Source organism: Theropithecus gelada, chromosome 8 (assembly GCF_003255815.1).
Source record: "Theropithecus gelada isolate Dixy chromosome 8, Tgel_1.0, whole genome shotgun sequence".
NCBI lineage: Eukaryota > Metazoa > Chordata > Mammalia > Primates > Cercopithecidae > Theropithecus > Theropithecus gelada.
This window is the reverse complement of record NC_037676.1, coordinates 60,140,412-60,167,866: the sequence shown is the minus strand read 5'-3', so window position 1 is coordinate 60,167,866 and position 27,455 is coordinate 60,140,412. Positions and strand designations below refer to the sequence as shown.

At 39.3% G+C, this 27,455-nt stretch overlaps 1 pseudogene; it reads right to left on the bottom strand.

Moving 5' to 3' along the window:
• Positions 1-342: 342 nt before the first annotated feature.
• LOC112630161 lies at positions 343-26,828 on the bottom strand (annotated as a pseudogene).
• Between the last annotated feature and the right edge of the window lie 627 nt (positions 26,829-27,455).

Genomic DNA, 27,455 nt, shown 5'->3' with positions numbered 1-27,455 from the left:
AGTGCTGGGATCACAGGTGTGAGCCACTGCACCCAGTCAATCCTTTTTATAAAGACAAAACAGGAGTCTCTCCCACCTCACAATTCAGCCCTTGCGTAGCCGTTGAGTGCCAGTAGCTTCACTCACACCTGCCAGGGTCATAAGGAATGTTTCTTATTTTTGAAGCACATTCTCTGGTTTTCTTTTTTAAAACACAAACATATTTTTAATATACTTATAAAAGAAGAAAAAGCAGGTCATAAAACTGTCATATGTTTGCCTAATATTTTATTATTTTTATTATTATTTTTTAGATTTGCCAGCATGTCAAAAAGAACCTTTATTACTTTTTATAATTGCCTCTTATGCTTTCTTGCCCAATATCTTTGGAGCAGGAGCCTCTGTGGCAGGTGTTTCTTCTATTGTAGGGGTGGACCCTTTTTTGTTATTGTTTTGTTTTTTTGAGACGGAGTCTTGCTCTGTTGTCCAGGCTGGAGTGTAACGGCATGATCTCGGCTCACTGCAACCTCTGCCTCCTGGGTTCAAGCTATTCTCCTGCCTCAGCCTCCCGAGTAGCTGGGATTACAGGCACCTGCCACCACACCTGGCTAATTTTGTATTTTTAGTAGAGATGGGGTTTCACTATGTTGGCCAGGCTGGTCTTGAACTCCTGACCTCGTGATCCAGTCATCTCGACCTCCCAAAGTCCTGGGGTGACAGGTGTGAGCCAATGCACCTGGCCAGAGCTGGAACTTTTTGACCCTTCTGAGCTTTTGGAGCCGGTGTCTCTGTGGATATAATCATCTTCTCACTCTACTTGGCAGGTGTTTCTTCTATTTTAGGAGCTGGAGCTTTTTGACTCCTCTGAGATTTGGAGCAGGTGCTGCCTTCTGGCCTGTGGCTTTCTTGGGAGGAACCTTCTGGACTGGAGCCTTCTTACCTGCAGCGGTCATCTTTTTCACTGGAACTTCAGCAGCAGCTGCAGCAGCAGCTGTACCCCTTAGCAGCAGGTGTTTTTTTAGGAGAAGCTTTCAGGAGAGCTGCCTTTTGAAGCTTCTTGACTTTACTCTTGATGATTCTGTTCCTCCTTTTCTTTGCCTTCCTAACTTTAAAACGATCGAGGTCTGTCATCTTGGCTTTTTGGAGAAGCTTTCAGGAGAGGTGTCTTTCGAAGCTTTTTTTTTTTTTTGAGATGGAGTTGTGCTCTGTTGCCCAGGCTGGAGTGCAATGGTACAATCTCAGCTCACTGCAACCTCCACCTCCCAGATTCAAGCACTTCTCTGCCTCAGCTTCCCGAGTAGCTGGGACTACAGGCACCCACCGCTACGCCCGGCTAATTTTTGTAATTTTGGTAGACACAGGGTTTCTCCATGACGGCCAGGCTGGTCTCGAACTCCTGACCTTGTGATCCACCCGCCTCGGCCTCCCAAAGTGCTGGGATGACAGGCCTGAGCCACTGTGCCCAGTCTTGAAGCTTCTTAACCTCATGCTTGATGGTTCTGTTCCTCATATTCTTTGCCTTCAGAACTTTAAAATAATTAAACTCTTGTCATTTTGCTTTTCTTTTCTCTGGCTTCCATCTCCTTGGCCCATCGTGTGACTACACATTCTGTATCGATGTGTAGCTTCTGCCAGGCCGTCGGACATACCTCTGGTGGGCAGGGTGTGGAAACTTGAGGAGGACATCAGTGAGCTGCCTCTGCTTGAAAGGTGTGGCCTGTCTCCTCCTCTGAGTGCACGGTCCATCAACCAAAGCTCTGTTCTCATCAAAAACATCTACATTCGCGACCAGTTTTCCCCAAATCTGCTGCTTAATTCTTTTAGAAATTTTTATTTTGAACTCATTTTAGACTTGCAAAAAAGTTGTTCTTACAACTTTGTAACATTAGATTTCCTTAATGTAAACATTTCACATAACTCGAGCGCAATTACTCAAACCAGAAAATTAGCTTTGGTACAATACTATTCACTGTAGACTTCATTTGAATTTCACCAGTTTTTAAATTAATATCCCTTTGTTTTCTGCGTCAAGATCCTATCAAGGATTTCTTATTGTGTTTACTCCTCATTTCTCCATAGTCTTCCCCAGTCTGCGGCAGTTTCTCATGACCTTGACACTTTGGAAGGGCAGTGATCAGTTATTTTATAGAACATTCTCTAGTTTGGATGTATCCCTGCTGTCTTTAACTACAGATGCATGTTCTAGGTCCTGCCTTCTTCCCTTATCAAGCAGAAGGCCACTGTCTTCCAACACTCTTACCTTCTGTGCAGAAGTCTGAGGCCAGCCCGCTATTTTGTTATCTTTAATGAGGCTCTTCCTAGATCGGCATGCAGAGAAGCCTAGGATGCATATGGCCTTCGTTTTCCTTCTCCTGATATGACCCAGAGCAGCAGCTGTAGGGCCACCCCATGGAGTGGCTGTAGCAATGCAGGGTTTGCCTATTCCTTCTTCAGCCCTGCCTCCCTCACAGTGGGTGCTGAAGGACCTTATAGGAGATTGTACAGCAGGAACCCCCCACAATTGCAGTTGCATAGCAGGGATCCTGTGTTTATTTCTCAGGTGCCACCTACTCTAGAGATGCTGGTGCTTTGCCAGGTTGGCTTCGGATGTGCTGGGCACCTCTTCATTCAGCATCTGACTTGGTGCTCAAGTTTTACTGTACTTGGCAACCATCTCCATATGCACTTGTGTCTTTGTGACAGATATTTACTTATTTCATCAACGTTACATTCACGATATTGTTTCTCCTCCTCTTTGAAGTCTTCTGGTGTTGTAAGAGAGAAGAGGGCATTAAAATCTTACCCTTTTATTTTCAGTGTGGAAGTTGCCATTGCAGGCCTGTTGATGGGTAGGTCAGCCCTGAGGTCCTCTAAGGCGGGTGTCTTATGTCAGAGGTGGAAGCAAGCTGAGGCAAAGGCCCTGTACAGAAGGTGGGTTATTCAGAGCCCCTCATCACATACTACTTTTGCCTTGATGAGGACCTCCGGAGCCTACTCATGGAAACTGCTTCATTAATGACTGACCTCCACCTGTCTACAACATGCACTCACTTGCCCTACAAAGAACCCCAAATACAAAAGTGTGGCAGGTGAGCCTCAATATTGATCTGTCTTTCCATCAACAATAACTGCCCTTGGTTTTCTAATTAAGCCATTTAGAGTACAAGTGACTTAGCTGCCTTTCTTTATGAAGTGGAAAATAGATTTGTAAGTCATATTGCCTGAAGTTTTTGTTTTGCATCCCATATGGAATCTTGGTTCCCCACCGTCACTTCCTCAAGAAACATATATTACTGAGGGCCCCACTGGGAGTTGAGTGCATTTTTCTACATACATAAAGCTGAAAACGGGGTTAATTTTCAACGAAACTATGCTTTGGTATGTTACTTCTGGCTCATCGTGAGCTAGCTAGGCTTTGTGGCCTTGCCTTAGAACGTACCATGTGCAAGGCTATTTCCATGGGGAAGTATACTCCAGCTCCAAATTACTGCCTTAACACACTAACTGGTTAATTGCACAATCTGTTTTTACATTGGACTCTGCCTACAGGGTAAGAGAGTACTAACGTGCTTGCAGAACATTCCAGCTCACCCTCAGCTGTCAATATTAGCACAGGAAATCTCTTGAGCATAAGCACCACATACAGCCAAGAAGTGTAGTGAAGGTGACAGAATCTGAGGAGCTGGGCATATGTAGATTTTAAGGGGCTTCCTTGTTAGTTGATTGTCCAAGCAGAAGATTTGAAAACCATTTCCTTCATTAGTAAAGGACAAAGCATAAGCAATATAAAATTCAAAGGTTTGCTTATTTCTATATTATGAGCGGGAGATGAGTGCTGGGAATATTTGGAGGATGAAGATCTTTGAACTTAGCACTTAACTTCTCTTTCTTTATTACTTCCATCTGAAAATTGGAGATTAAAACTAAGTGTTATTTTTAAATTATCTGGAAGGCCTGGAAGATAGGCATGTGACACTACATCAATTAGAAACTTGTAAAGTAAGAAAAGATGTTACTTTCCTTACATTCTCTTCATCCTGCAGGCTCTGCTTGTCTGATATTATTTACACAGGTTTTAACTTCTGGGAACATTATAATTTTAGTTCATTTAGACCTGTACGTTTTCTACTGTAGGATATTCACCAGCACAATGGTGTCTTGAGCTCTCAATTAAACATACACATTCTGACTTTGCAAACTCCCTGTTTGATGTACTCTCAGAAGATGGAAATGGATCATTAATGATTTATTTTCAGCTTAAAAAGTAGCAGATAGTATGATAATATTTTCATGAATATTTAAACTTAATATAAGTGTGTTGTATCAATTGTGTCCTGAGACCTTATTAAAAGTAAAGCATTCCTATTTCAAGTGCAAATAAATTTAGAACATACATAGTGTTTAGTGAAAATAATTACATGCACACATTCTCTACTATGCCATCTTGAGGAGAGGGTGGCATTCAACGTTCTGCTCCTGAGATGTTTGACTCAGTAAACTGTTGTCCACAGTCTCCCTGTAAAACACAACAATATGCTTCTCATCCGCTGCTCTGATTCAAGCCTTAAGAATAAAACAGAGTGTCAACTACCCAAGTTGCTGTTCCCACAACATAACATGCATGTTATGTTCAGGCTCAGTACAAAGCAGTTGGGAGAGGCCGGTGGGGCTCTGGAGAGCCCAGAGGTCTTAGAGAGGGATCTACATGGTACCAAGGAGAAGAAACATAAAAGTTCTAGACTCTTCCAATTTTGTTGGGTCAGTATACTTGATTTATTTATTTATTTATTTAATTTATTAATTGAAACTGGGTCTCACTCTATTGCCCAGGCTGGAGTCCAGTGGCACGATCTCAGCTCACTGCAACCTCTGTCTCCCAGGCACAAGTGATCCCCCAACCTCAGTCTCCCAAGTAGCTGGGACCACAGGTATGTGCAACTACACCTGGCTAATTTTTTTTTGTAGAGATGGGGTTTGGCTATGTTGCCAGGCTGGTCTCAAACTCCTGAGCTCAAGCAACCCACTCGCCTTGGTGTCCCAAAGTGTTGGGATTACAGATGTGAGCCACCATACCCAGCCACAACTTTTTAACATGTTTTATATATTTAGGATTCCATATTGTGTGTGTATGTGTGTCTGTGTGTGTGCGTGTGTGTATGTGAAAGCAGGATTTTGCTGCAAAAAAGGTTTAAATGGAAAACACTCAACCTAGATCATGTGAGCAGTTGTACCTGAGTCATCATCTGATGACTGATGGCTGAGCAGAGGATTGGCCAAGCAGGCAGCTGTCCCAAGTCCTAGATGACCAGGGACCAAGGACACGGTACTTAGTGTCAGGGAGCTGGGATGAAGGTAGGGTGGGCTGGGATGGCGTGTGAGCTCACAAGAAGGAGCTCAACGAAATTCTAAAGATAGCAGCTGGGAGTAAAGCTGAAAGCTAAATTGAAGGAGACAAGTCAGTGAAATTTTCAGTCTAAAGAGATGGGTCAGTGTAAAAATAAGTCAACAGGATGAAAATAAACACCAGACCAAGTTGGTTCAGAACAGAGGCCAGAGGATGAATGTGGATCCACATCACAATGAGACAGTCTGTAGCCACAAGCAGGGCAAGCGTATCCATCAGGCACAGCAGGTGCAGGGGCAGGCAACCAATATACTTTAGGAGCCTGTAGATATGTTTTAATTTGTTTTTAATTGGAAGAAGAGAAAGAATATAATCCAGTCTGGAATATTATCTTTTTACCAATGCAATCATAAAATTTAATTCTTAATGTTTTGAAGAAGGAAGGTGTCCATAAACGTAAAATGTCCAAGTTCCCAAAAGTCATGTAGCCTCAACCACAGGAACTTTTAATAGAATCTCTAAGGACTTGTCCATAACTCGGGAGGCAGCAAGTAAGGGCATCCAGATAACCAGATAGCAGGAGAGAAACCAGGGAGATAGTTAATTAGGGCCCTGGGCAAACAGGACAAAAGATTGTGCAGGTGAGGACTTCTCACCTTAGCTGGATGGAGAAAGGTTCAGGATGCGGAGAAGGTGGAGAGAGCCTCATCAATTAAACTATGCAGTGCAATAGGCAGAAGAATGTGGCATGTCTTGAGACAGCCAATCATCACCTACTTAACTACTAAGAGGGACACAGTGTGAGGGAACTCACTTAGAAGAAAATGCCCCTGACAGTGTGAACAACTGTCCCGATTAGCTTGATGCTGTGCAGTTTCCTGGGGTTCAGGACTTTAGTTCTCAAACTAGGACAGTCTCATCCTACATAACATCCTAGAATACTCTACTAGCCTGACATTAGACCACCTGCAAAATCTTCCTAGGAAGTCTCAGGTCATTTTTCTAAACCTGTGATTATCAAATTTGAGTGCAACATAATTACCTGGCAGGTTTGTTTAAAGAGAACAGTGGGCTTGCCCCCAGAGTTTGGGATTCAATAACCCTGAGGTAGAACCTAAGAATTTGCATTTCTAACAAGTTCCCAAATGATGCTGATGCTGCTAATTCCAAGACCACACTTTCAGAACCTCTGGTGCAAACTGTGTAAGTTTCCCCCGCAGACTCAGTAGAGTGAAGGCTGGAGCCGTGTCTCTCTTGCTCACTGCATCCTTAGAGCACAGCATGGTGCCTCATAATTGTTAAAGACCCCAGACCCCAGAAGGGGCGGAGCAAGATGGCCAAATAGGAACAGCTCCAGTCTCCAACTCCCAGCGAGAGCGACACAGAAGACCAGTGATTTCTGCATTTTCAACTGAGGTACTGGGTTCATCTCACTAGGGAGTGCCGGACAATCGGTGCTGGTCACCTGCTGCAGCCCGACCAGTGAGAGCTGAAGCAGGGCGAGGCATCGCCTCACCTGGGAAGCGCAAGGGGGAAGGGAATCCCTTTTCCTAGACAGGGGAACTGAGACATACAACACCTGGAAAATCAGGTAACTCCCACTCCAATACTGCGCTTAAAGCAAACGGGCACACCAGGAGATTATATCCCACACCTGGCCGGGAGGGTCCCACGCCCAAGGAGCCTCCCTCATTGCTAGCACAGCAGTCTGCGATCTAACCGCAAGGCAGCAGCGAGGCTGGGGGAAGGGCGCCCGCCATTGCTGAGGCTTAAGTAGGTAAACAAAGCTGCTGGGAAGCTCCAACTGGGTGGAGCTCACAGCAGCTCAAGGAAACCTGCCTGTCTCTGTAGACTCCACCTCTGGGGACAGGGCACAGCGAAACAACAACTAAAGCAGCAGAAACCTCTGCAGACGCAAACGACTCTGTCTGACAGCTTTGAAGAGAGCAGTGGATCTCCCAACATGGAGGTTGAGATCTGAGAAGGGACAGACTGCCTGCTCAAGTGGGTCCCTGACCCCTGAGTAGCCTAACTGGGAGACATCCCCCACTAGGGGCAGTCTGACATCCCACACCTCACAGGGTGGAGTACACCCCTGAGAGGAAGCTTCCAAAGCAAGAATCAGACAGGTACACTCGCTGTTCAGAAATATTCTATCTTCTGCAGCCTCTGCTGCTGATACCCAGGCAAACAGGGTCTGGAGTGGACCTCAAGCAATCTCCAGCAGACCTACAGCTGAGGGTCCTGACTGTTAGAAGGAAAACTATCAAACAGGAAGGACACCTACACCAAAACCCCATCAGTACGTCACCATCATCAAAGACCAGAGGCAGATAAAACCACAAAGATGGGGAAAAAGCAAGGCAGAAAAGCTGGAAATTCAAAAAATAAGAGCGCATCTCCCCTGGCAAAGGAGCGCAGCTCATCGCCAGCAACGGATCAAAGCTGGACGGAGAATGACTTTGACGAGATGAGAGAAGAAGTCTTCAGTCCATCAAACTTCTCAGAGCTAAAGGAGGAATTACGTACCCAGCGCAAAGAAACTAAAAATCTTGAAAAAAGAGTGGAAGAATTGATAGCTAGAGTAATTAATGCAGAGAAGGTCATAAACGAAATGACAGAGATGAAAACCATGACACGAGAAATACGTGACAAATGCACAAGCTTCAGTAACCAACTCGATCAACTGGAAGAAAGAGTATCAGCGATAGAGGATCAAGTGAATGAAATGAAGTGAGAAGAGAAACCAAAAGAAAAAAGAAGAAAAAGAAATGAACAAAGCCTGCAAGAAGTATGGGATTATGTAAAAAGACCAAATCTACATCGGATTCAGGTGCCTGAAAGTGAGGGGGAAAATGGAACCAAGTTGGAAAACACTCTTCAGGATATCATCCAGGAGAACTTCCCCAACCTAGTAGGGCAGGCCAACATTCAAATCCAGGAAATACAGAGAACACCACAAAGATACTCCTCGAGAAGAGCAACTCCAAGACACATAATTGCCAGATTCACCAAAGTTGAAATGAAGGAAAAAATCTTAAGGGCAGCCAGAGAGAAAGGTCGGGTTACCCACAAAGGGAAGCCCATCAGACTCACAGCAGATCTCTCGGCAGAAACTCTCCAAGCCAGAAGAGAGTGGGGGCCAATATTCAACATTCTTAAAGAAAAGAATTTTCAACCCAGAATTTCATATCCAGCCAAACTAAGTTTCATAAGTGAAGGAGAAATAAAATCCTTTACAGATAAGCAAATGCTAAGAGATTTTGTCACTACCAGGCCTGCCTTACAAGAGACCCTGAAGGAAGCACTAAACATGGAAAGGAACAACCGGTACCAGCCATTGCAAAAACATGCCAAAATGTAAAGACCATCGAGGCTGGGAAGAAACTGCATCAACTAAAGAGCAAAATAACCAGTTAATATCATAATGGCAGGATCAAGTTCATACATAACAATATTAACCTTAAATGTAAATGGACTAAATGCTCCAATTAAAAGACACAGACTGGCAAACTGGATAAAGAGTCAAGACCCATCAGTCTGCTGTATTCAGGAGACCCATCTCACATGCAGAGACATACATAGGCTCAAAATAAAGGGATGGAGGAAGATCTACCAAGCAAATGGAGAACAAAAAAAAGCAGGGGTTGCAATACTAGTCTCTGATAAAACAGACTTTAAACCATCAAAGATCAAAAGAGACAAAGAAGGCCATGACATAATGGTAAAGGGATCAATTCAACAGGAAGAGCTAACTATCCTAAATATATATGCACCCAATACAGGAGCACCCAGATTCATAAAGCAAGTCCTTAGAGACTTACAAAGAGACTTAGACTCCCATATAATAATAGTGGGAGACTTAAACACTCCAATGTCAACATTAGACAGATCAACGAGACAGAAAGTTAACAAGGATATCCAGGAATTGAACTCATCTCTGCAGCAAGCAGACCTAATAGACATCTATAGAACTCTCCACCTGAAATCAACAGAATATACATTCTTCTCAGCACCGTATCACACTTATTCCAAAATTGACCTCATAATTGGAAGTAAAGCACTCCTCAGCAAATGTACAAGAACAGAAATTATAACAAACTGTCTCTCAGACCACAGTGCAATCAAACTAGAACTCAGGACTAAGAAACTCAATCAAAACCGCTCAACTACATGGAAACTGAACAACCTGCTCCTGAATGACTACTGGGTACATAACGAAATGAAGCAGAAATAAAGATGTTCTTTGAAACCAATGAGAACAAAGATACAACATACCAGAATCTCTGGGACATATTTAAAGCAGTGTGTAGAGGGAAATTTATAGCACTAAATGCCCACAAGAGAAAGCTGGAAAGATCTAAAATTGACACTCTAACATCACAATTAAAAGAACTAGAGAAGCAAGAGCAAACACATTCGAAAGCTAGCAGAAGGCAAGAAATAACTAAGATCAGAGCAGAACTGAAGGAGATAGAGACACAAAAAACCCTCCAAAAAATCAATGAATCCAGGAGTTGGTTTTTTGAAAAGATCAACAAAATTGACAGACCACTAGCAAGACTAATAAAGAAGAAAAGAGAGAAGAATCAAATAGACGCAATAAAAAATGATAAAGGGGATATCACCACTGACCCCACAGAAATACAAACTACCATCAGAGAATACTATAAACACCTCTATGCAAATAAACTGGAAAATGTAGAAGAAATGGATAATTTCCTGGACACTTACACTCTTCCAAGACTAAACCAGGAAGAAGTTGAATCCCTGAATAGACCAATAGCAGGCTCTGAAATTGAGGCAATAATTAATAGCCTACCAACCAAAAAAAGTCCAGGACCAGATGGATTCACAGCTGAATTCTACCAGAGGTAGAAGGAGGAGCTGGTACCATTCCTTCTGAAACTATTCCAATCAATAGAAAAAGAGGGAATCCTCCCTAACTCATTTTATGAGGCCAGCATCATCCTGATACCAAAGCCTGGCAGAGACACAACAAAAAAAGAGAATTTTAGACCAATATCCATGATGAACATCGATGCAAAAATCCTCAATAAAATACTGGCAAACCGGATTCAGCAGCACATCAAAAAGCTTATCCACCATGATCAAGTGGGCTTCATCCCTGGGATGCAAGGCTGGTTCAACATTCGCAAATCAATAAACATAATCCAGCATATAAACAGAACCAAAGACAAGAACCACATGATTATCTCAATAGATGCAGAAAAGGCTTTTGACAAAATTCCACAGCCCTTCATGCCAAAAACGCTCAATAAATTCGGTATTGATGGAACGTACCTCAAAATAATAAGAGCTATTTATGACAAACCCACAGCCAATATCATACTGAATGGGCAAAAACTGGAAAAATTCCCTTTGAACACTGGCACAAGACAGGGATGCCCTCTCTCACCACTCCTATTCAACATAGTGTTGGAAGTTCTGGCTACGGCAATCAGGCAAGAGAAAGAAATCAAGGGTATTCAGTTAGGAAAAGAAGAAGTCAAATTGTCCCTGTTTGCAGATGACATGATTATATATTTAGAAAACCCCATTGTCTCAGCCCAAAATCTCCTTAAGCTGATAAGCAACTTCAGCAAAGTCTCAGGATACAAAATTAATGTGCAAAAATCACAAGCATTCTTATACACCAGTAACAGACAAACAGAGAGCCAAATCATGAATGAACTTCCATTCACAATTGCTTCAAAGAGAATAAAATACCTAGGAATCCAACTTACAAGGGATGTAAAGGACCTCTTCAAGGAGAACTACAAACCACTGCTCAGTGAAATAAAAGAGGACACAAACAAATGGAAGAACATACCATGCTCCTGGATAGGAAGAATCAATATCGTGAAAATGGCCATACTTCCTAAGGTTATTTATAGATTCAATGCCATCCCCATCAAGCTACCAATGAGTTTCTTCACAGAATTGGAAAAAACTGCTTGAAAGTTCATATGGAACCAAAAAAGAGCCCGCATCTCCAAGACAATCCTAAGTCAAAAGAACAAAGCTGGAGGCATCATGCTACCTGACTTCAAATTATACTACAAGGCTACAGTAACCAAAACAGCATGGTACTGGTACCAAAACAGAAATATAGACCAATGGAACAGAACCGAGTCCTCAGAAATAATACCACACATCTACAGCCATCTGATCTTTGACAAACCTGAGAGAAACAAGAAATGGGGAAAGGATTCCCTATTTAATAAACGGTGCTGGGAAAATTGGCTAGCCATAAGTAGAAAGCTGAAACTGGATCCTTTCCTTACTCCTTATACGAAAATTAATTCAAGATGGATTAGAGACTTAAATGTTAGACCAAATACCATAAAAACCCTAGAGGAAAACCTAGGTAGTACCATTCAGGACATAGGCATGGGCGAAGACTTCATGTCTAAAACACCAAAAGCAACGGCAGCAAAAGCCAAAATTGACAAATGGGATCTCATTAAACTAAAGAGCTTCTGCACAGCAAAAGAAACTACCATCAGAATGAACAGGCAACCTACAGAATGGGAGAAAATTTTTGCAATCTACTCTTCTGACAAAGGGCTAATATCCAGAACCTACAAAGAACTCAAACAAATTTACAAGAAAAAAACAAACAACCCCATCAAAAAGTGTGCAAAGGATATGAACAGACATTTCTCAAACAAAGACATTCATACAACCAACAAACACATGAAAAAATGCTCATCATCACTGGCCATCAGAGAAATGCAAATCAAAACCACAATGAGATACCATGTCACACCAGTTAGAATGGCGATCATTAAAAAGTCAGGAAACAACAGGTGCTGGAGAGGATGTGGAGAAATAGGAACACTTTTACACTGTTGGTGGGATTGTAAACTAGTTCAACCATTATGGAAAATAATATGGTGATTCCTCAAGGATCTAGAACTAGATGTGCCATATGACCCAGCCATCCCATTACTGGGTATATACCCAAAGGATTATAAATCATTCTGCTATAAAGACACATGCACACCTATGTTTATTGCGGCACTATTCACAATAGCAAAGACTTGGAATCAACCCAAATGTCCATCAGTGACAGACTGGATGAAGAAAATGTGGCACATATACACCATGGAATACTATGCAGCCATAAAAAAGGATGAGTTTGTGTCCTTTGTAGGGACATGGATGCAGCTGGAAACCATCATTCTTAGCAAACTGTCACAAGAACAGAAAACCAAACACCGCATGTTCTCACTCATAGGTGGGAACTGAACAATGAGATCACTTGGACTCGGGAAGGAGGACATCACACACCGGGGCCTATTACGGAGAGGCGGGAGGGGGGAGGGATTGCATTGGGAGTTATACCTGATGTAAATGACGAGTTGATGGGTGCTGACGAGTTGATGGGTGCAGCACACCAACATGGCACAAGTATACATATGTAATAAACCTGCACGTTATGCATATGTACCCTAGAACTTAAAGTATAATAATAATAAATAAATAAATAAAATAAAATAAAATAAAATAAAATAAAATTTTAAAAAACTTAAATAAAATAAAGACCCCAGACCTGAGTGCCCAGAAGGAACCCAATCATTCAGACTTTTAATTAGAGAGGTCACTTATCACGTCTTTAGAAAAAAAATGTTGCTTTTGTTGCTGCTTTTTTGTTAAACAGTTTCAGATACTTCATGTCTGAACATTCAGATTTTTCCCTGGGAGCTATGTCTGCTCAAGTATTTGCTTTGGAATTTGAACCAGACTTCACTAGGGAGCACTGGGTCTGCTTTTTCAGTTCATTTTCATTGCAGTAAGAATATTGTGAAAAGGAATCATAGTAGGCATGGGTTACATTGTTGGTCATCTAAAAATAAATGTAGTCTTAAACTGACTAAGCCAGATTTTGAGGAAATGTGCTGTCAGGTCATTTTGATCACCTTGTTCTGTCCCTGAGTTTTGATAGTATCCTGGAGAAAATGTGTATTCCCACCTTGAGACATCTTGAGCACAATAGAGGCCTTGTCCTGGGCTTTGGAATGTTGGAGGCATAGTTTCTCTTTGGGCAGTCAGGGTGTGAGGGCCTAGACTTTGAGATGATTTCTAATGGTGAGTTTAACTCTTTCCCAAAGACCAAGGCTTTTGGCATCTAAGCAGAGATTCTGATTTGGAGCTGGAGCTTTAGGAGAACTATTTCTAATAGTGTTTTATTAATCAATTAATCAATTTATTGAGCTTCTACCATGTGTCATCTAGTGTTCTAGATAGTAGAACTCTATCAGTGAACAAGAAAAGATACACTTCCAGCCCTATTCTAGTGGTAGAGAGATAAAATATACATGAGAATGTAATAACATATGAAATAGTGATAAGTGTTAGAGAAAAATAAAGCAGGAGAAGGAGGAGGATGGGTCACTGTTATAGGATATTCCTCCTTGAGGAGATGACATTTGGACATTTGAACACAGACCTGGATGTAGTGCGTGAGAAAGTGGACCCTGCAAATTCCTAGGGTCTGGGAGTTGCAGTCAAAAGAGCCAGTGAATTCATAGACTCGGGCAGAATTGGGTCTATGAGCTTAGCTCTAAGAGCCTAGCTAAACTCTATGAGCTTAGCTCCAAAATGCCCTGCATGGAGGTCGGGGTTGAAGAGAGGTAGAGGGAAAGTGGGAAAAGGTTAAGAGAAGTAGCCAGGAGCCAGGTCATGTAGGGACTGGGAGGTCATAGTAAGGACTTTGGATTTCCTTGAAAGTGGGATGGGTGGCTGGGCGCGGTGGCTCACGCCTGTAATCCCAACACTTTGAGAGGCCAAGGCGGGTGGATCACAAGGTCAGGAGGTGAAGACCAGCCTGGCCAAGATGGTGAAACTCCTTCTCTACTAAAATACGAAAAAATTAGCTGGGCATGGTGGCGGGAGCCTGTAATCCCAGCTACTCAGGAGGCTGAGGCAGAGAATTGCTTGAACCCAGGAGGCAGAGGTTGCAGTGAGCTGAGATTGTGCCACTGCACTCCAGCCTGGGCAACAGAGCCAGGGCAAGACTCTGTCTCAAAAAAAAAAAAAAAGTGGGGTGGGAAACCATGTGCCCACCTAAGTGGAACAGATTGTGTATTATGCAATCATGTCATCATTTTAAATTCTGAGTTATGGCATTGCAGGAACTTAAGAAATGAACAGGGTGTTATTCTGGCCCCCATGGAGTCTATAATCCAGTAATGTGGAATTCAGGAAAAATTAAACAGATTATACCTTCTGTCACTTTAAGTGATGTGTTTTATGGTCCTGGGTTATCAAGAGTAAGAAAAATCGCTATGGCAATTTGTGTAAAACAAAAAATTATAATTGTCAGATAAAGTAATACTTAATTTTATTAATTTGATTTTAAAACATGGGTTAATTCCATCACAAATAGTCAGTATCGTAAACTGGCAAGGATAAATGCAGAGTACTTTCGCCGCTTTTCCTCATTTTCTCACGGGTGACAGGCATTGCTGGTCAATTACACCACCCTTCTCCTCTTATGGTCATTTTCAGAGTCCTCTTCAACCCAGGAATCTAAGCAGCACCTAGCCATCAGCTAGAGTTCACTGCATGGGCACATTTATAGACATATTTACTATCTGGGGAAGTAACTGGAGACGGGGGCTAAATTGACCACTTTCAAGCAGTTGTTATGCCACTGCATCTATGAATCTGTTATTTCAACAGAAATCAATCAATTCAGTGAAAATGTGCAGCCAATTGTTTGGTGTTGGATGTAGAAAAGTAGTTCATTTTCTTTTGTCCCTCTGTACATAAAAAGAGAAGTAGATGAAATGTGAAGAAAAGAAAAGAAGATAGAAGAAATTTTTTGAGAGGCAATTTTAGCATTCCAGAAGTTGGCTTTAAAAGCTCACTAATATTCCAAGTAGAATATTCCGAGCTGAACGCAAAATTGTATCTTGATTATATAACCTTCAGTGATGAAAGCATGGTCTCTTCTAGAAATTAGATTTGTTGTTGTTTTTATTGTTCAGTGTTCTATCTTGAGCTATGGCAATACATACACTACATAAATTAATATATTTAATATATTCACTCCTTCATAATCAGGATAAATATATTCAGCTACATAGATGACTAATTTATTCATCATTGCTCAAAATAGACTTTCAGGTCATTAGGTGTTATACAGCTAAGAAGAAAGGGAAATTAATTGGAGAAAGCACTATTTAAAGGATATCCTGCAGAGCCTAAGGCAGGTGCTCAGTAATTGGAGAGATGGTCAGGATTAACCCATCATTATCTGTCTTTATTTTTCAGTAATAAGGGCCTTCATTTTTCAATCAATAGTAGTGCCCAAATTTTTAATTAGTTTCAGAGTTGAATTTATAAAGAAAATATTTCCTTAAAGTTTGGTAGCTTAAACTATTACTTTACAATCCATTACTTAAAGGAGCATTAAACTATTATTTTACCATTTACTACTAATAACCAAACGCTTGTCCTTGAAAGTATCTATTTGAATATAAAACTATATTTAACACAAATGATAAACTACACAGATGTACTCTGTATCCTAGGGAGTCTGTAAGAGTCTTACAGAACGTTTCCACCGTAAGGACCTTGTCTTATCTCTTGTCTTATGCCCTGGTTTTGTTTGTGTAGCTGACCTGTTGGATGCAGTGACAGGTGGGGAGTTAAATAAAATCAATGTCCTGAACTGTTGTGTTCTAAATTTTTCTTGGAAGTATAAGAAAATTGCTCCCTTCCAGAGCCTACCCTGTCCAATTATTGTTCTAAAAAGGAATTTTTAGCGTAAAATATTAGAATTATAATCTACATGGTGAGTTGTTGATTCCTGTTTCATTTTCTAATTTGTAAGTAGGAACACCAAAGTGGCAAAGTTTGCCAGCTGATTATTTCCTGCTTCCTGTCTCTTTTAAAGATAAAGCCAATGGGGTGGGGGTGTGTGTGTGTGTGTGTGTGTGTGTGATTATAGGAAGAGGGTACTAACCTAAGTAACTTTAGAAATAAGTGGAGTCTGTAAGACTCAAGGTCGAAGAAACAATTTGTAAGCCTTGTGATCTAGTTGATAGAGGTGTTTCCTACTGGATAATACATTAATAATTCTGATACTACCACACATGTGTACTGGAATTGGACAGTTAAATAAGCAGGTGACAGGTGGTGGGCGCCAACTTCTTTTTCACTGTTGGAGTGGAAGGTTTCTAGATGTAGGTGGAGGAGGTTGCAATGATCTGTGGTATAATGGATAAGAGTTGGGGACATGAGTATGAACTCATATTTAGCTCAATATAGGTACAGATGGTTACATATAGAAATACCTATAGATATGTGTATATGCACAGATTACTATGCACAAATATATTTCGTTGCCCTGTCAGCTGAGAAGCAGTGACACCCCAGAAGCAAGAAGCACACCTAGAGCTCAGATCTTTGTTTGTAATACCATTCACGAGCGAAAGGACTCTGGAGAAATGGCAGACTCAAAGATTCGGGCAGGAAATAAGCAAGATGATTCTGCAGCATCTTGTAGTGCCATAAAGTAAGAAATTGCTAAAATAAAATAAAATAAAAACCATTCTTTACACACACACAATAATGGGAATATGTCAAAAGGACACAAAGCCAATTGGAAGAGCTTCCACTGGTCAAAGATGGAAGACTTTGAACAACAACCACAAAAAATAAGTAAAGTTATATTGGATTATAACCCAAAGTAGAAAAGAAATGTCCATGAGTCCATATTGATATAAATAAAACAAATGAATGGAATGTATGAATCTCCTGTACAGAAGAATTCAAAAGAATTACCGTATATACCTTGCACTCAAGAAGGTAGAGCATGACTCCCTATTCCTAAAATGTGGGCCGCTATGGAAAAGGGAAAAAGCTAGGGTAACTACAATGAGAAACCTGAGAAATCTATCGTATTCATGTATTCAGACTCACCATCACCAATGATGAACCATGTTGATAGGTATGTACCCAGGATATAGTACTATAAAAATGGCACTTTAATCTCTGTGATCTTCCTCTCCAAAATACATAATCGCAGTCTGATCAAACAAACAAACAAACAAACCAACATCAGATGAATCCCAACTGAGAACAGTCTACAAAATGCCTCACTGGTACTCCTCAAAACTTCAAGGTCATCAAAACCAAGACAAGTCTGAGAAACTGTCACAGCCAAGAGAAGCCTAAAGAGATATGACAACTAAATGTAATTTGGTGTCCTGGAGGGGATCCTGGGAGCAAAAGAGTACATTAGGCAAAAGCTAAGGAAGCCTAAGTAAAGTCTGAATTTTAGTTGATAGTAATGTATCAAAAATGTACCATACTACTGTGTTGATAATAGAGATAACTGGGTGGGGTATAAGGGAACTCTGTGATACCTCTGCAATTTTTCTGTAAATTTAAAACTGTACTAACATAAAAAAATTAAAAATGAATACAATTAAAACTTGCACATCTAATTCAAACGCTTTAGTAAATGTGAATGGATATTCTTCTGTTTTCATGTGCTTTGTCCTAATGTAATTGGTAAAGTACAAGAAATTGAAAGAGAACAGAACCCTTAATTACTTACTGAAAGTTATGTCTGGCTGCCTTTTCTATGTCCTCTGTAAAGCAATTAAGAACATTTTAAATTAAAGGTTAGCTCCGAAAGGAACATTGTACATGAAAATAGGGACAAATGTTTTCTCTCGTGTTTCCCCACTCCTGCTGTAAAACAATATAGTCACCTAATAAAAAATATTTTTATCTACTATAATCCCAAATGAATATTCTTTAAGTATCTAGTAAATCAATGCAGGCTATGTTTGGGTTATCCTTCTATAGCTGTGGGATTTAAACTGGCAAACTGCATCCTTATGAATGCTAGAAAGAAAATGTTCAAAATACTTAATAATGGTTTATAAAACTGTAGACAAAAAAGGTCTTTCTCATTTAATTATAAAAAGAACAGAAATATTCAACATCCATGTAAATATAGTCAGAAGTTTCACTGGCGTTTGCTAGATAGTATAACATACACAAAATTTCTTTAAATGTAAGGTTGATGGTTTTACTATCAAACATATAAGCCAGAGTTCGATATTCTTTTTTCCCAATGCCTATTCTTTTGGAATATTTTGAAAGGTGATGTTCTTTGTGTCCAGAAACATAAAAGGTTGTAATTTAAGGCATTGTATGCAGTTTGACAAATAGATTTTGACAATGGTACTCCATCAGTATTTTACTGAGAATGAAAAATGAACATCAGACCATTTTATTTATTCTCTCTAGAGCCTAGTAACCTATTGCTTTGCTCCAAGGGAAGTCCTAGCTCTTCTAAAGAATATGGTCTTTTTTAACCTCTCAGGGAAACTTTAGTGCCATCTGTCCACTTTTTATTTATGCTTTAATAAAAGCCTTCTAGTCAATCTAAGGCTGGTGGTACTTAGCTAGGGCAAAGCTCAGTGAATAATGGTCCCTTTCAGGACACCCCATTTTGATTTCAACCGAATGGATAATGATGTCTGACATGTGCCCTGCCAGGAGGAATGAAGGTTATGCTCAAGCATCAGCCTGTCCGCGGCTTTCCCGTCAGGGCACAGCTACATCCTCCATCACCTCTGCGGCTCGAAGGAGCGTGGGACCGGGTCCCGGCTACAAAATGACTCTATAGCTGGCCGTTCACTCGCTGCATCATTTGCATATATCCCTCCACTGATTCTCTCCACTAATTCTCTCACCTAAAAAAAGAGCAACCCCCCACCTCCCAAGAAAATTAGTTTCCTTCCTTCTCAGATTCTAATGGCCTCATGGTGCAAATCTAGGTTTAGGAATCATAAATCGTATGCCATTCTTCCTTGTGATGCATTTGGGAAGGAATTGTGAATACAACTGATGGGAGCACAGTGATGTGGGCAACCGACAGACAGGCAAGTGCGAATCTCATTAGTGTTAAATTGTTATGTAAAAATCATGATAAAAAATGACATGCTTGTTTTTCCTGGCTTGCAGAAAAAAAAAAAAATAACATAAAAAAAAAAAAAAAAAAAACCACTAACACAAAAGTCTTAACCTTAAACCTTGAGAGGTACTTAACGCAGTCTTGAAAAGACATTGCTTGTAAGTGAAAGATGGAGATTGAACGCTTATTACTGATTATTTCTAATGATACTCCCAGGTATGTTTCAAATGTTACCTACTGGTGCTATATTCATAGCCACAATTTCCTAGGCAATCAGTTGATGATGATTTTACAGAATCTTAGATTCTGTATCTTAGTGAGGAACACAAAACAGATCTGAAAGATGCATCCTATTAATTTACAATTTTTCTTAGAGACTAATTTTAGCTATGTTATATTTATCTACAGTGATGCGCTGCATAATGACCTGTTGGTCAATGATGGAACACATATGTGGAGGTGGTCCCATGAGATTATAATGGAGGTGAAAAATTTCTATCACCTAATGAGGTCATAGCCATTGTAACATCTAGTGCAATGCACTACTCATGTGTTTGTGGTGATGCTGGTGTAAACAAACCTACATATATAAAAGTACAGTGCACTGTTACGGACAGTACATGATAGCTGATAATGATAATAAATAAATCTGTAACTGGTTTATATATTTACCATACTATACTTTTAATCATTATTTTAGAGCGTGATCCTTTTACTTGTATGAAAAAAGTTAACTGTGAAACAGCGTCAGGCAGGTCCTCCAGGAGGTATCCAGAGGAAGGCATTGCTATCACAGAGATGACAGTTCCATGCACGTTATTGTCCCTGAAGACCTTCCAGTGGGACAGGATATGGAGGTGGAAGACAGTGATATTGATGATCCTGACCCTGTGTTGGCCTAGGATAATGTATGTGTTTGTGACTTAGTTTCTTAAGCAAAAAAAGCCAATAGAATAAGGATATTAAAAAAGAAAATATTTTTGTACAACTGTACAATGTGTTTGTGCTTTAAGCTAAGTGTTATTACAAGAGTAAAATGTTAAAGAAAATAAACAAACTTATAATGTAAAAAAGTTGTAGTCAGCTAAAGTTAATTTATTATTGAAGAAATAAAATTGTTTTTACAAATTTAGTGTAGCCTAAATGTACAGTGTTTATAATCTACAGTAGTGTACAGTACTGTCCTAGACCTTCACATTCACTCACCATTCACACACTGACTCACCTAGAGCAGCGTTCTGTCCTGGAAGCTCGATTCATGGCTAAGTGCCCCCTTATATAGATGTACCATTTTTATCTTGTGTGTATATATATATATATATATATATATTTTTAAGGGTCTCGATATGTTAGCCAAAGTGGTCTCGACATCCTAGCCTCAAGCAATCCTGTAGCCTCGGCCTCTAAAAGCGGTGGAATTACAGGCATGGGGCACCATGCCTTGCCTTTACCATTCCTATATTTAGATATGTTTGGACACAAAAATGCCCCTGTGTTACAATGGCCTACTGTATTCAGTACAGTAACATGCTGTGCAGGTTTGTAGCATAGGGGTAATAGATTATACCATAGCTATAGACTATAGACCTAGGTGTATAGTATGGCTTTGCCATTTAGGTTTGTGTAAGTGCATTCTATGATGTTTGCACAGTAATCACAAAATCACTAAATGATGCATTTCTGAGACTATATCCCCACCATTGAGTGATGTATGACTTTGTGTGTGTGTGTGTGGGGGGTGTGTGTGTGTATACATGTATATATCTCACTTGTTAGGAATAAAAATGTTACAAATTTAGATGCTGTAGATAACAATATATCTGATACTGTATGTTACTACAGATGCTGTGGAGATTAGAAAGATAAGAATGTCATGACCAACTTTTTATACCACTAAATACGAAAATAGGTGTAATATACAACTTCCTAGATAAGTATGTTACCAAATCTGACTAATATATGAATGTAATTTACCACATTAAGAAATAAAGAAAGCAAAGTTATATGATCATCTTACAAGCTTCAGAAAAATCACTGGTTACACTCAACAATCATTCAGTATACAAATTTATAGCAAATTAGAAATGGAAAAGAACTTTCAAAACCCGATGAAGGACATCTACAGAAACTTACAGCAATATCATACTCAGTGATAAGATTTTAAAATGAAGAACAAGCTGAGGATAGCCACCATCACTATTTCTAATAGACATTATTCTGAAACTTTTATTTTTTGTCATAAGAAGAAAGAAATAAAGCCCTGAAGATGAGAAGAAAAGAAATACATTGTCTTTATTTGCAGATGGCATGATTATCTACATAGAAAACCCCAAATCTATAAATAAATGATTAGTATAAGAGTGTTTAACAATGTTCTCAGATGAAAGAGCAATATACAGAAGTCAGTTGCTTTTAATTTGTCAGCAATAAACACAATTTTTAAAGCTAACATTTAAAATAGCAACCACAAAAAGTACACATAAGAACACATTTAACAAAAGGTGTGCAAGAAATTAGTTTAGAATATTATATAAAGTCTTGAAAGATATTAAAGAGCTCTTTTATATTTTGAAATATGTCAGACAAACAAGAGTGTATTTAGCATAAATGTCAATATAAAGAATAAAATGGTATACCAACCACCAGCTTGAGAATATCAACAGACTCTTTGAAGTCTCTCCTTGCCCCGGACTGTCCAAAAGTTTGTGTTACTCATTCCTCTGCTTTCCTTTATTCTTTAGTATGTTGCATGTGTCTCTCACTATTTATTTGCTTTTGTCTGTTTTGAATTTATCTAAATAGAATCTTATAATCAGTGACCTTCCATGTCCAGGTATTTTGGAAATGCATCCAGAATGATCGCATAGCTCTAGTATATTCACTTTCTCTAGTAGAGGGTATCTTACTCTATGAACCTGTAAACTTATTTCTGTCCAGTCAACTCTGAGTAGATATTTGGGGTGTTGTCAGTGTTTCTTCCATTAGAAACAGCTCTGCTATAAAGTTCAGTCTGCATAGATTCCTGGTGAACTTGTGTAAGATTTTCTCTAGAATGCATACCTAGAAAGAGAATCATTGGGTTGAAGGGTACATAGACAATTTCACTTTACTAGCTAATGTTTTCCAAAGTTTTACCCTTTTGTAGCTCTATCATCGATGTGTGAGAATTCCTATTTACCCTTGGAAGTACAAACACTGTCAGACTATTGACTTTTTGCCAGTTGGGTTGGTATGTGATAATATCCCATCATGGCTGTAGTTATAATATTTCCTATTGCTGCTGTAACAAATTACCACAGACTTAGTGGCTTAAAGCAGCACGAATGTATAATCCTGTAGTTTTTGGAGAAATCCAAAATCAGTCTCATAGGGTTAAAGTCAGGCCTTGGCAGCACTGGTCCTTCTGGAGGCTGAGAGGAGAATCTGTCTCACCTTTTTCAGCTTCTAGGTGCCACCTAGATCCCTCGGCTTGTGAACCTTCCAATGATAATCAGTGGATAATCCAAAGTCATCTTCCTATATCAAGATCCTAACTTAATCACAGTAGTAAAGTTTCTTTTGTCCTGTAAAGGGATATATTCAAGGTTATGGGGATTAGAACAAGGGCTTCCTGGGAAAGCCATTACTGTGTCAACTGTGGGAGCTTTAACACACATTCTGTGAAATGCCTTCCCAGGACCTCTGCCTTTAGATTTCCACCTTACTCAGCAAAACACATTTTCTCTGCTAAAAGATATCTTTTTTTGCTGGAAGGGCACATTATTTTGATTTGGGGCATATTTTTATTTTTGTATTAAACAAATATTTTGGATTACTTTTTTCTCTACCAGATATTGCTAGGACTTCAGTCCCTATTTTTCTAGGTCTCAATCTAGTGAAGCTACCAGCCAAGCACTGCCTGTGGCATCCACCACCCCATCTCTGACAGAAGCCAGCCAGCATCCCTAAAACCATATCTACCTGGATTTTCTCAGCTATGTGTGGATTTACCCCTGTGTTCACTTTATCTTTCCTTGGACATTTATGTTTGAACTGAAAAAGAATTGTCCCCCTCTCCCTTAAACTCCTGCCTTTAAATAACTGCGTATGAATTTGTTTTAGATGACTTATCTAGAAGGCAAAGAGCATTGCTCTTCTCTTTGTCCTGAACTTTATTTTTTTAATCTGTCCAATCATACAGGTTATAAGCAGATTGACTAAAAACTGAAAAATAGGACTCATTAAAGTTAAGAAGTTATGTTCATCAAAAGACACTGTAGGAAAAGAGTAAATAGGTAAGAAAATTGGGTAAAATGTTTGTAATACCTGTACTTCATTTTCACATTTCACATACAGAAAGAATGCTAATAAGCTAATATAAGGCAGGTATTCCAATGAAAAAGTGACCAAATGACATGCACAGAGATTTTATAAGAAAACATATCCCAATGACCTCTGTGCATATGAAAAGATAGGCACTCAACATCAGTTGTAATCAGGGAAATGAAAATTAGAAGCATGCCCACCCACCAGAAAAATAAGAATCTTAGAAATGGACAACATCAAGCATTAACAAGGATGATGAACTGTTGAAATTTCCATTCATTGCTAGTGGAGTGTAAAGTGGCACAGCTGTTTTGAAAAACTCTCACTGCCTACTAAAGTGTAACATAAACCTATCCTATGACCCAGCAATTCTAATGAGTTAAATATCAAATAGAAACGAGTACATTTGTCCACAAAAGAACAACAAAAAGCGTATTTGTGTATTATTTTTGACAGGCCCAAATGGAAATGATCCAAATGTCCATCAAAAGTAGAAAGGAGAAATATAATTATGGTACATTCTTTAAATGGAATGTTATACAACAATGAAAAGAAATGAATTGTAAATACAGAAATACCATGAACAAATTTCATAGACAATGGTAAGCGAAAGAAGCTAGACACTAAAAAGTACATGCTGTATCATTTTAATTATGTAAATTTTAAGGTTAGACAAAATTGACTTATGAAGATAGAAGTCAGATAATAGTGACTAAAAACAGTAATTTTTAAATAGTAAAAAAATAGTTTAAAATAGTTTTTTGGAGGGAAGCTTCAGTGCAGAGACTGTCCCACATTTTGATTTGTGTGGTACATACATATGCGTGTGTGTACATACATACATATGTGCTATCCATATATACACACGTATATGCCCACATGCATATATACATATATATGTATAGACACAACACACATATGTACTTATGTATACATGCACACATATGTGTATATACACATGCATGCTTACAGATGCATGTATCTGTTCATTGAGCTGGTTACTTAAGATTTGTGCACTTTACTGCAGCTATATATGCCATCCAAAAAGCAACAGTAGGTTCTTAAGGCAGAACTTTTGGGAAGTGGTTTTAAAGATGTTCATAAATTCTTTACTACCCTTCCCTTCAAAAAGTGTATCCCAAATCTCTGCCCCTTGAGTGCAAGCTGCACTTGGAGACTGGCTTTTAATGAATAGAATATGGCAGAAATGAAGTTGTGTCCCTTCTGAGACTAGGCCAGAGGGGTACATGCCAGAGCGTTCCCTTTGCTCACTCTCTTGGATCGCTTACTCTCGGGGAAGCTAGCTGCTACCTTGTGAGGACACACAGTCAGTGCTTTGGAGAGACCCTGTGGCCAGGGTTGGGTCTTCTGCCAACAGCCTCAGACGTAATCTGAGGCTCCCTGTCAATAGCCTCTGACTGCACCATCTTGGAAGTGGGTCTTCCCACCCCAATCTAGCCTTGGACAGCTGTACCCCTGCCTGACATCCTGACTACAACGTCATGAGAGACTCCCAGTCAGGTCCACTCAGCTACAACACTCTGAAATTTCTAGCTCCCAGAAATTGTGAAATAATACAATTTTTTTTGTATTAAGCTATGTTTTAGGGTAATTCATTATGTCACAGCAGATGACTAGTGCATTTCTCCACTTATGAATCAGAAGATTTGGGCAGGAAACTGTGCTTTAGTTTCCTCTTCTGTACTACGGGGAATAGAACTTACCAGAAGTTCACCATGTAAATATGACCCTACTGGAAAAACACTGATAGGATTTTTCATTATTCCATTCACCAGGAATTCCTTATTACTAAGTTTCCTTTGGAAGAAAACATAATTGTTTGCTCAATTTTATATCTGTCTCCATAATTTGTTAAATATGACTATGATTTAATCACCTTTTCATTTCAGATTCTACGGTCATAACATTTATCTGGAAAACAAATAAACCAAAATCTGGTATTAAAATCTCAGGCAATAGTGATCTTCAAGTGGGAGGAGGGGAGGATTTTATTCAGACCAGAAGTTGTCTATGAAATATTAACTCATTCTTGTTTAAAGATAAAATCTTTATGAGTAGAGTTAAAATGTATCAATATTGTTCCCCGAAACGTTTAACTCTGTTGGTCTTCTGAAGCATATCCCCTAAGTTTTGGTGGCCTTTCCTTATTCCACCTTCCCTAGAGGTGAATGCTTTGCTATACATTGCAAAAAGTAAGTGGAGAGCTACTTTAATAAAGATTTATTCCAAAAAATTCAGTCATAATTTCTAACAACAGCAAAATGAGACATAAGTCTCTTACATTAGTAGAATTTGGATAAAACATAAATGGGAAAGGCAAGACACGGTTTGATAAAATTAATTTCAGATGATTTAGCCTATTAAATTGAATAAGTCCTCTTACATTAAATAAAGAAAACATGGAAACAGTTCAAAAGAAGAAAACACAGTCTCCCCAGAACATGCCAATATAAATGGTGTATTTAAATTATATTTCAATATTTTAATGTTCTTACAGCTAGATTATGTTTGTTAACACTTTGTTCATTAAGTTCTATAGATATTTGAGGTTCTTACATCCACCAAAAGCTATGTAATATTTTTAAGTTAAAACTTTTTTTCATATACTTTTTTAAGTAAAAACAGATTATATTCTTGGAGTATAAAATTGTTGGTCAGGCACGGTGGCTCACGCCTGTAATTCCAGTACTTTGGAAGGCTGAGATGATAGGATCACTTAAGGCCAGGAATTCAAGATCAGCCTGGGCAACATAAGAAGACCCTGTCTGCACCAAAAAAAAAAAAAAAAAAAAAACGAGTGGGGGTGGGGGGCGGCTGTGGTGTCTCCGCTTTTTTGGGGGGTGGGGGGAGGATCACTTGGGCCGGCTGGGTGGGGCCGCAGGGAAATTGGACTGTGCCACTGTACCCCAGCCTGGGGGAAAAAAAGAGACCCCATCTCAAAAAAAAAAAAAAAAAAAAAAAACCTTGTTAACACTATATAATCCGAGAATTCTGGCTAATGCAGATGTATTCATTTTCCATTTCCTCTTCTATGTGTGCCTGAACTCAAGTTTGAAATACAAGCCATTAAAAAGCAGGTCAACGTCCATGAGGTATGAGAACAGCTTTGATTACAGTTATTTTTGTGAAAGATGAAGATGATTTATCTTATGCTGATTATAGGTTTACCTTCCTCTCAGTGCGAGCTTTAAAATTATCCCCAACTTTATCAGTTGTGTTAAATGAAATCATGTTTGCCTTTATTCTTCTTGATAAAAATTGACTGATGAAGAGTAAGTTTTTTAAAGGGCTGTAATGGAAAGAGAATGCACATTGAAGTTAGGCCCTGGGTTAAAATCTGCTTTTGCTGCTTGCTGAGATACCCCAGATAAGGGACTCATTCTGTGAGCATCAATTTCCCCAACTGCAGAACAGGGCTAATGAGAGTCATTTCTTTGGATACTGAGGATTACAAACAAAACAATGTTTGCAAAGTTAATAGTGCAGTGTTGGACGAATAGAAAGTGCTTGATAACCAGCTTTATTATTTTTTTATCATTTATTAATTTTCATTAATATTTTAAAATAGTTTTACAATTGTTGCTGGTACTATTTCTTATTACTGCTAGTATTTCTTTGATATCAGTTTCCAAAAGAGCATATGCTAGTGATTATTTATGTATTGAAAATGATTTTTATGTAGATTGACTTTTCCTCAAGAAATGCTTTTTATTTACATTTGTGGACAAAGGAAATGCATGCATAAATATCCCTGTGGGAGTGAAACCCAACTCTAGGTTGCCCCTAACCTCAACACGTGTATACTTTTTTAGTTGGCTAAGGTTGTCATAACAAAGTACCACAGGTTGGGTGGCTTAA